An 11417-nucleotide genomic window follows, 5' to 3' on the forward strand; every position below is an offset into this window, starting at 1 on the left:
CCCATATATTTTTTTTCCCTTTGGACCTCAGCTATCATTTTAGTCATTTTAGCATGAATGGATTAATTCAGGTAACACCTGTCAACACCTTGCCTCAAATATGCATTAGGTACCTCTCTCCTTCTGCTCCAAGGCTTCTCTGACTACATAAGAAGGAACTGTGTGAAATATTCTGCATGTGTTTGTGCAACCTATAAACCAGAGCATTATTGCCCAAATAATTGACTTGACCATTGGAGCTGGGAGGAGTTGTACAAATGATTCTTCTTTTTGTATCATAAGTGAATTATTCTGAGATTAATTTATAAATCTGCTCAGATGTCCTGGTGGGATTGAGCACCAGCTGCCTTCAGTGAGGATTCATTCAATAATGTATACTTATATGGCTCATGTCATTGATTTCTCATACTTGCTCCATAGAACAATTGCTAAAACAACTATCTGCTGCAAAACTCATTTTATGTAAGCCTTATTCTAAGTAGAACTCAGTGGTAACAGATTAACAATAGATACTTTTTTGCTCAGATAACCAGAAAATACAGGTGTTCTTATTTTAGAAGGCAGCTAAATCAGTGGCTCCATTAACTCTAGGACTTCAAAACCTTTTCTGAAGGACAAAGTGGATAGAGAAGTTCTTCTTGCTCATTTAACTATACCTGTCCTCCCTTCTCACATTCAAGAAACAAGCAAGAATTAACATGTACATGGGACTGGAAAATATTCCTAATAAATTACTTTTCTTATTAGAATGATACACTATAGGAGGAAAATTGTGTATTTGGGGAGATGGTTAACCACTTATATTTCAATGTTAAACATGGAAAATTTAGAAACTAAAGAATTACCAAAAAAAAAAACCAAGTTGAATACACTTATAACCCCACAATCTAGAGACATCCATTCTTTCATATTAATGCATTTTTATCTAAACTTTTTTCTGTTTAGTTATTTATATGTTTAGAAATGTATGTTTGTGTATGTGTATATATAAATAAAATATTTCAGTGATTACAGGTTTATATCCTCTTCAATTAACTCACTATTATATTTATTCATTTCATTTTATTCCTCTTTAAATGCCAGAAATGCTCATCTGATCATGTACCAAATAGAAACAAATACCTACATTCTCACATATGACTCACAGTCTATACAGGGAAGAACTAGAAAGACCTACAAACAAACAAATACATGTTCTATTACAGTAAGAGTTAACTCATTAATTGATGGGCTCCTGAAATATGATCACTGAAGACTGTGTGGCCCAAGTCTTGCCACTTCATCTATTATTCTGTCTTTTGAAAGCTCAGTGAAAATAAGTTAATACTTTTTTTGACATTTGACATGAGGAGAAATGAAAGACCAACTAATATTTAATGAATATTTCAATTACTATGGCTACTAGCCCAAAATCTGTAATATATCCCCATAGAAAATTGGGAAGAGAAATAGGAGATATCCCCAAGGCAATATCCCCATTTATACACAATGGTGCCACTCTGAAGAGAAAAATCTGGTCAGTCATGGGATATAGGAGGAGAGGACTAATCCTCCATGAAGCTAAGAATAGGATAAAGAATATCTATTTCTAGCAATAACCAAATGCCTAAAGGCAAATAAAGTATTTTGCTTGGGGCAAGCATTTCTTCTTCCTTCTTATACTTTTGTAACCAATGCAATATAAACATTAATATTCTCACTGAATTGCCTATCAATCTCAAGTAGAGCTAACCAATTCTGGGAAGTTTATGCTGTCTCTCCTATTTGCCCCAAAACTGTTATGCAAATAAATATTCCAAATCTTCACTCTGGGAAAGGAAACTTCCACTATTGTCCTAAGATACTGTAGCATAGATTAATTGTCATGGGAGAATGAAAGAGGAAACTACGACTTCTCAGAATAGGGTTTCGTGGAGATAGTAGAACCTACAGGATTGCAAGGTCCAGTTAATGTGTAATTATTTCAAAACAGTAATGGATATTTAAGAATTTACTCTACAGACAAATTTACTGGATTTGATACCAAATGTGATACTAAGAAAGTGACCCTGGCAAAGTCCTTAACTTTTTTGCAAGTCCTTTGAAATGGTGCTAACAATATGAAGTAATCATGCCATTTCTGTGAGTAATGTGGTAATAAAGCCTGTAAATTATCTAGCACACAGGTTTAATAAAGCATGTAAATGATCTGTACTTGGCTCATAATTAGGGCCCCTTATATGTTATTGACTTTTGCATAGTGCTAAATAGATACTGAGTGGCATTTGCAAGATTGTCTCAAATCCTAGAATAACTGGGAATTTAACATTAGCTTTAACATTGGTTGAAGACTTTGACAAAGTTTTGAAAAACATACTTAGGACAATAAAAGTTTTACAAAGACATAAGGAAACTGTTCAAAAGAAGAGCAAAGGAGGACTCTTCCTAACAGTCAAGAATCTGAAATTGGGGCTGGCACTGTGGCGTACCAGGTTAAGCCGGCGACTGCAGTGTTGGCATCCCATACAGGCACTGGTTTGAGTTTCAGCTGCTCCACTTCCAAGCCAGCTCTCTGCCTTTGTCTGGGAAAGCAGTAGATGGCCCAAGTCCTTGGGCCCCTGCACCCATGTGGGGGACCTGGAAGAAGCTCCTGGCTCCTGGCTCAGACCGGCATAGCTCTGGCCATTGCAGTCAATTGGGGAGTGAACCAGTAGGTGGAAGACCCCTCGCTCTCTTGTGTAACTCTGATTTTCAAATAAATAAATAATTTTTTTAAAAAAGAAGCTGAAATCATAGTTAAAAAGCTTAAAATGGGAGATTCAGCAGCAGTGGGCAAACAGCTTTACTGGATGGGAAGTGATTCAAATATTCTTGATAAAGGCTATGAAGATATTAAAATCTCACCCATTTAAAAGTGACCATTTAGTATATGATGGGAATGGTTTTCCAAATCAGTGGGGGAAAGGATACAGTATTTGATAGATGGTGCTGAGAAGAAAAGTTCACCAAATATAAGCAAATAATGTTAAATCACTTTCAGGATAGACTGGGGATTATACATAAAAGAAGAAAAACATACTATAGAACCTTTTTTATTTTTTTAACTTTTATTTAATAAATATAAATTTCCAAAGTACAACTTCTGGATTATAGCAGCTTTTTCCCCCCATAACCTCCCTCCCACCCACAACCATCCCATCTCCCACTCCCTCTCCCATCCCATTCACATCAAGATTCATTTTCAATTATCTCCCAAATTATTAACTATAAAGTTTGTAATATGTGTCTATTTTTGAATATCAGAATTACAGATTTTGTTTAGTAAAGTGACACCATAGACTAGGCTAACAGATGAACTACATTTTGGTACATGGTATTTGAAATGACAAAACATGTTGACTAAAAAAATCTCAATTTTAGAAAAGTCAGGTCCCCACACTAATCATATATTTTCCAAGAGAAATTTGGAAAAATAAGGAATAAACAAACAAATGCCCATGAAAATATATGTGGGAGAGCCCTAGAGCAAAGAAGGAGCAGAAACTCTCAGAAGCACAAAAACCAAAGGTGACCCCATCAAATAGGATATGAAACACATTACCTGAACACCATCATCCCCGATTTGGGAACAATTCCGGCTAGGAGGGATCCCGTCAAAGGAATGACTTCCCATGAGCTGGCGCCGCAGTTCACTAGGCTAATCCTCCGCCTTGCGGCGCCGGCACACCGGGTTCTAGTCCCGGTCGGGGCGCAGGATTCTGTCCTGGTTGCCCCTCTTCCAGGTCAGCTCTCTGCTGTGGCCAGGGAGTGCAGTGGAGGATGGCCCAAGTACTTGGGCCCTGCACCCCATGGGAGACCAGGGTAAGTACCTGGCTCCTGCCATCGGATCAGCATGGAGGGTGAACCAACGGCAAAAGAAGACCTTTCTCTCTGTCTCTCTCTCTCTCTCACTGTCCACTCTGCCTGTCAAAAAAAAAAAAAAAAAAAGGAATTACTTCCCATGGAGAAAAGAAGAGGAGAAGTAGTGCAGCATATCCCATCACTGCTTTTATACCCGGAGTTTTCACACTGGGGATTGTATAGTCTTCCCAAATGCAGAGACCAGCAGAGCGAGCTACCCAGAATTCCTGGCCTGTGTTTGTCCCAGAGAAGGGGATATGCAGTTACCTACTCTCCATGATCATAGATGATGCAATGCCCATCACCCCAGGGAATGGGCACTGATCCACGTATCTCAGGTCCAAGCTGCCACAGAGAAGCTGCAAACCAGGGGCCTGAGTTATTGGTCTGCCATAGGCCTTGAGATTCAAGTTTCTATTGTGTCTCACCGACTTTATGACTTTACTGCTACTGCACCATATTCCTTAGGATCCGAACTTTTACAGAACCCTGCCATCCCAGGAATCAGAGTTGCCAGTACACCTTTCCCTCCAGGGTCTAAAACACAACTTCAACATTCCTTTGGGCCTAGGCTGCTGGGAAATGCTCAAGAGTCATCTACTTCATTTCTGTAGAAAATCTGTTTTTTCATACACCTCAAGGAGTACTCCGGTGCCCAAGTATGCGAGTGTCTATAGTATTTCCGGAAGGCTCTGTGTCCAGAGCTCTGGCTTCACAGATACTCTGACAGTTTGTGCCATGACACCTGGTGCCACTGTGACTGTCTGAAGACAGAGTCAGAATAGTGCCAAAAAGGATAGCTTTGACCAGGATCTCTCCACATAATGAAAAGGAAAAGAGGAGGAGCCATAAAGGTTCACCACCAAAAAGCCTGCTATTCTTTGCCATGACTGCCACCACATAATACACAGATCTGACTGCCAAGGATCATCTTCTAATACTTTGTTAATGCTGGCCTAAACCTTGGAGTTGCTTCTTTTAAAAAATATATATTCATTTTATTTGAAAGGTAGAGTTACAGAGAGAGAGGGAGAGACAGAGACAGAGAGAAAGAGAGAGAGAGAAAAAGAGAGAGAGATCTACCATCCACTGCTTTATTCCCCAAATGGTCACAATGGCCAGAGGTAGTCCAGACCAAAGCCAGGAGCTATCCAGGAGACTCTTCTGTGTCTCCAATGTGGGTGCAGAAGCCCAAACACTTGGGACGTCCTCCATTGCTTTCCCAGGAGCTTTAGCAGGGAGCTGGATTGGAAGCGGAGCAGCCAGGAATTGAACCAGTGCCCATATAGGATGCGGTGTTGCAGGTGGTGACTCAACCCACTATTCCACAGCACTGGCCCCTGAACCTTGGAGTTTTGTATTTTTGTTTGTTTGTTTAGTTTTTGGGTCTTTTAAAAGATTTATTTATTTATTTGAAAGTCAGAGTTACACAGAGAGAGAATGAGAAGAAGAGACAGAGAGGTCTTCCATCTGTTGGTTCACTCCCCAATCAGCCACAACTGCCAGAGCTACGCCGATCTGAAGCCAGGAGCAAGGAGCCAGGAGCCTATTCCTGGTCTTCCACGCAGGTGCAGGGACCCAAGGACTTGGGCCATCCTCTACTGCTTTCCCAGGCCATAGAAAAGAGCTGGATCTGAAGTGGAGTAGCTGGGACCCGAATCGGCGCCCACATGCAGGCGACGGCCCCTCCCGCTAAGCCACAGCGCCAGCCCCATAACCTTGGCGTTTTGTGCAGAGACTGCATTGCTGTAGAGACTGCTTTGCTGGCACTGTTAAACTGGAAACAACAGCACATGCAAAAATCCTGGAACATGCACAGAGTATATATCTTTTCCCACTGAATCCAGCATCTAAAGTCAGGAAAAAAAATACATCAAAAAATGCACATACATCAACAGAAGACCACAAGGAACATGAAAAAAAAGCAATGAAATATGACATAGGAACATAAAACTTACCCAGGAATCAATACCAAAGAATTGGAGACCTATTAATTCATTGATAAAATTAAAAATAGTAATTTTAAAGGTACTCAGCAAGATGTAAGAGAATATATATAGACAATTCAACAAAATTGAGAAAAACAATTAAACAAAACAATTCATCCAACTGAATCATAAAAAGTAACCAAGAGATCTTAGAGTTGAAGATTACAATGAATATAATTTTTAAAATGCAATAGCACACTTTAACAGTATATTTGGCAAAATAAAAACAATTAGGATTGAATACAGGCTTTCTGAAATTTCTCATTCAGAGCACAAAAAGTAAAAATCATCAAAAAGAGTGAAGAAAGCTCATGAGATGTAAATGACTTGAGGCAGACTTACTCAAGTTAAATCTACACAGTTTTGTTTATCTGAATAATTTTTTTATTTCTCCTTTTCTTTTGAAGGATGATACCACTCCATGTAAATTTATAGGTTAGTGAATTTTTCTTATTTTCATCACATTATTTCGCCACACTCTTCTTTTGTTTCTTTTCTTTTTTTTTTAATTTGAAAGGCAGATTTACAAAGAGAGGCTGAAAGACTGAGAGAGATCTTCCATTCCCCAAATGGCCACAAAAGCTGGGGCTGGGCCAAGCTGAAGCCTTGAGCTTCATCCAGGTTTCCCATGTGGGTGCAGTGGCCCAAGGACTTGGGTCATCTTCTGCTTCTTTTCCAGGTACTTTTTAGTAGGGAGCTGGATCAGAAGTGAAGCAGCCAGGTCTTGAACAGGCACCCATATGGGATGTTGGCATTGCAGGCAGCAGCTTAACCTGCTCTGCCACAGTTCTCACCACTGTTGCATAACTTTTAGTGAGAAGCCAGTTGTAATTATCACCCTATTTGTGCATAAGTACTTTTGAGACCTCAAATACAACTTTTTAAAAAGTTATCTTTGTCTTTGGCTTGAATGTTTTGTGTCTCAATATATAATATTATTATTGCTATTTATTACATATCATACTTTAATTTTTGGGATTCCTAATCTCTGATGTGCTGTCATTAATTTTAGAATATTTTCAGCAACTATTTGTTCAATCACCTCTTTTACATCTTTCTAGCCTTCTCCTTTGGTATTCCAATTATACTTAGGTACCTCTGTTGAAATTGTGCTATTTCTTGTATATTTCTATTCCTTCATGATCTAAACACCTTGAAAAGGCTACCTTTCTAAATACTGTTGCATCAGTAATAAAATTTCCAACGCACCATTTTGGAAATTCATTTAAGACACAGTAATTGCTTATTTATGTCATCCATCTTTCCCAAGAGATTCCTTATCTTGTCAGACATAATCATTTTAAACCCTCTATTGGACAATTTCAACATCCGTTTTTCTGAGATTTCTTCTGCTTGCTCTGCCTTTTTTTTTTTTTTTTTTTTTTTTGGACAGGCAGAGTGAAGAGTGAGAGAGACAGAGAGAAAGGTCTTCCTTTACCATTGGTTCACCCGCCAATGGCCGCTGCGGCTGGCGCGCTGCGGCCAGTGCACCGCACTGATCTGAAACCAGGAGCCAGGTGCTTCTCCTGGTCTCCCACGCAGGTGCAGGGCCCAAGGACTTGGGCCATCCTCCACTGCACTCCGGGGCCACAGCAGAGAGCTGGACCGGAAGAGGGGCAACCGGGACAGAATCCGGTGCCCTGACCGGGACTAGAACCCGGGATGCTGGCAATGCAGGCAAAGGATTAGCCTATTGAGCTGTGATGCCAGTCAAACCTAATCGATTTCAACCTGTATGCCTGTCTACTTCATTAGTATTCACTTCTATGGTTCTACCATTTATTTTTGGGTATTACTCCATGATGGCACTTACTACACTGTTTCATAATTATTTAATTACCTTTTTCTCTCCATCTAGACTGGCCATGTATGTTTTTTTGTGTAGATAAATACTAATGCTGTGTTTCTTATATAGTAGGTTCTCAAAAGATATGCTATGGATGAATATGATTTGTGTCCCCTAAGAGTCTACTGGGATTCAAGACTGGTGCTGTTGGAAGACAGAGCCTAGTGAAAAATCCTTAGATTATTAGGAGTATGAGGTTTTTATTGTGCATTTCCTTTTGTGGTTTGTGTGAATGTGTTGCATAAAAGGAGTAAGCCTGGTCCTGACTGTCCTTTCTCTATGTTCCAATTTGGGGTATCACTACTTGCTACTACATATGCTTCTGCCATGATGTGTTATCATCTGTTGCATTCACCAGAGGCCAAACTAATAGTTTCACTCAATCTTATACTTCGAACATGTAAAACTATGAGCTAAATAAACCTTTATCTTTATAAAGTTAGTTGCCTCAGGCATTTCATTGTATTCACACAAAGCTTACTAATACAGAGGTTAAAACCAAAGCAAAACACATATAGTTTAATAAAACAAGAGAGGTGGTTTGTGTGTACAAAAACTGAGAGTAGATGTGAACTCAGGAAAATTATTCACTCTATGTTTGCATGTGATGACTTACATGTACATTGACTGAATTGATAACCAAGAATGAAATCCACAAATCTGCATTTTTAAAAATTTGTTTTTCAGAATGTTTTGAAGTTACCATAGAGGTCTTTTGTTATACTGCGCCTCGTATCTGACTTCTGTTCTTTGTAAACCAGTGTTTCATCCTCCCCTGGTAAATTCCCAAATTACTCCTCTGAATTTCCACAAAAAGACTTGTGAGTGCCCCTGTCTTTCTCCAGTAGTCAAGCCAGCTGCTGGGCATGCCTCATTTCCTGCAGAAGCTCTGCTGCTTGGGTACTTATCAGGAACAGCTGCTAGACAAACTGGAGGGAAGCCAATGATGCTTTTCTTAGGGAAGGGCTGACTAGCCCTGAAAGCAAAGGCATTGGATATATCCAGAGGCAGGGTTAGAGGGAGTACAGGGTGAGAGGGAGTAGAGACAGAACCAGAGACAGGACCAGAAGAGGGCAGCACCTTGGGAATCTGGAGACAAGAGCACTGTGTGTTGCCCAGGCCTAGGGTCCAGGGTCATTGAGGATCAATGATGGGAATATGAAGACACCAGGTCACTATGTTCCTAAATCTTATACATGACATACATAAAATGTGTAAGCATTAAATAAAAAATAAAAATAAACTTTAAACTCTCACAGAAACATAAAACAGTAAGACAAATAAATAAAAATAATGCTGTTTATTGATCTTTTACATAGTTCTAGTTTTACATAGTTCTGACTACAAACTTTAATCTCATACCTCTTTATTTTATTTATTTATTTATTTATTTTGACAGGCAGAGTGGACAGTGAGAGAGAGAGACAGAGAGAAAGGTCTTCCTTTGCCATTGATTCACCCTCCAATGGCCACTACGGCCGGCGCGCTGCTGCCGGCGCACCGCGCTGATCCGATGGCAGGAGCCAGGAGCCAGGTGCTTTTCCTGGTCTCCCATGGGGTGCAGGGCCCAAGCACTTGGGCCATCCTCCACTGCACTCCCGGGCCACAGCAGAGAGCTGGCCTGGAATAAGGGCAACCGGGACAGAATCTTGCACCCCGACCGGGACTAGAACCCGGTGTGCCGGCGCCGCAAGGCGGAGGATTAGCCTAGTGAGCTGTGGCACCGGTGTAATCTCATACCTCTTAAGAAGCCTATTATGCAATCATTTTATAAAAGGAGGACCTGATGTTCATAGAATTATTTTCTTTCTTCAAATTTATTAGATTGTGGGTAGCAGAGAAGCAAATAGAACCCAAGCCTGTCTACTTCTCTCTTTTAAAGTTAAAAATTCTTTAATTATTTTTTTATTTCTGGTACTACTACCACAATTTACAGGCCAATATACCTGATATAATGAAAAGAAAAAGAAAAGACAAAGCTACAACAGACAAAACATATATCTAATTGACACTACATCGCATTAATCAATAGCTGTGCTTTTTTTTTAAGTTTTTATTTTATTTTTTTTTATTTTTGCCTGGCAGAGTTAGAAGGTGAGAGAGAGAGAGAGAGTTAAAGACAGTGAGAGAGAGACAGAGAGAAAAGTCTTCCTTCTCTTGGTTCACTCCCCCAATGGCCGCCACGGCCAATGCTGTGCCGATCCAAAGCCAGGAGCCGGGTACTTCCTCCCGGTCTCCCATGCGGGACCCAAGCACTTGAGCCATCCTCCTCTGCCCTCCCAGGCCACAGCAGAGAGCTGGACTGAAAGAGGAGCAACCGGGACTAGTACCCGGCGCCCCAACCAGGACTAGAACCCCGGAGTGCCAGCGCTGCAGGCGGAGGATTAGCCTAGTGAGCCATGGTGCCGGCCCGATAGTTGTGCTTTTTGAAAACTGTGGCTATGACAGTCCTGCACAAGAAGTGTTTCCTGTTTAAGCTTCAGTAGCTTTTCTGACTACGGATCATTGTTTTTTCAGTAGCAGGTTCTTGCAGTTTCTCTAACGCATTAGGGATGACTGTCTCAAAGTAGCCTGCAGCTTTCCTGACAACTCCTCACTCTCTCCTACTAAGAATGGTAGCCCTGTCTGCTGCTTTCAGAACCTTCTGCTACCATATCCACCGCTTCTCCCACCAGATCCATCACCACCACCATAGGGACTGCCTGAGCTTCTTCTAACATAACTGCCCCCTTTCGTGGGTCTATGATTTGATTGCTGTTGTCCACTATAATTACCAAAATCATTGCGATTTCTACCACCTCCTTCACTGTAAGCATCATACCCTCCTCCCCCACCATATCTACCACTTAAGTTTCCATATCCTGGTCTACCACCCCCACAGCTTCCTCTGCTACTCTAACCAGGATATAGTTGCCACCATCACCTCCAAAATCATTATATCCACCATCACCTCCTCCATAACTTCCTCTGCTGGCATGACAGCCACCTCTTCCACGAAATTTGCACCACAACCAAAATTATGTCCACCACCTCCGAAGTTCCCTCCACGATCCATAAAGTTGCCAGATCCCCCTCCATGGCCTCATGGTGACCCAGCAGCAAACTGCATCTTTTGCTTAGAAAAGCTGTTTTTCATTTCACAACTATGCCCATTAATAGTGCGGTATTTCTGAACAACAGTTAATCAACTGTATCATGATCAAGAAAAGTTACAAAACCAAATCCTCTTTTTTCCCCACTCTGCCTGTCCTCCATAACTTCTATGGCCTCAATCTTGGCATACTTCTCAAAGTAGTCCCTCAAATGCTATTCCTCTGTATCTTCTTTAATACCACCAACAAAAATCTTCACTGTGAGATGGGCACCAGGCTTTACCGAATCTTCTCTAGAAGCAGCTCTCTGGTTCCACAGCACATCCATCAACCTTGTGTAGTGGAGTATATATCGCTGCATCTACGTCTTCAGACAAGAGCAAGACCAAACCAAAGCTCCTGGGATGATTCATTTGGGGGGGGGGGTGTCTTATTACCACACAATCCGTGAGTATGCCCCATTTCTCAAAATGTTCTTTCAAACTACCATTGGTAGTTTCAAAGCTCAGACAACCAATAAATATTGTCTTCAACTACTCTCTTTCCTTTTTTTTTTTTTTTTTTGGACAGGCAGAGTTAGTGAGAGAGAGAGAGAGCAAGGTCTTCCTTCTG

This window comes from Oryctolagus cuniculus, chromosome 1, assembly GCF_964237555.1.
Source record: "Oryctolagus cuniculus chromosome 1, mOryCun1.1, whole genome shotgun sequence".
Taxonomy (NCBI): Eukaryota; Metazoa; Chordata; class Mammalia; order Lagomorpha; family Leporidae; genus Oryctolagus; species Oryctolagus cuniculus.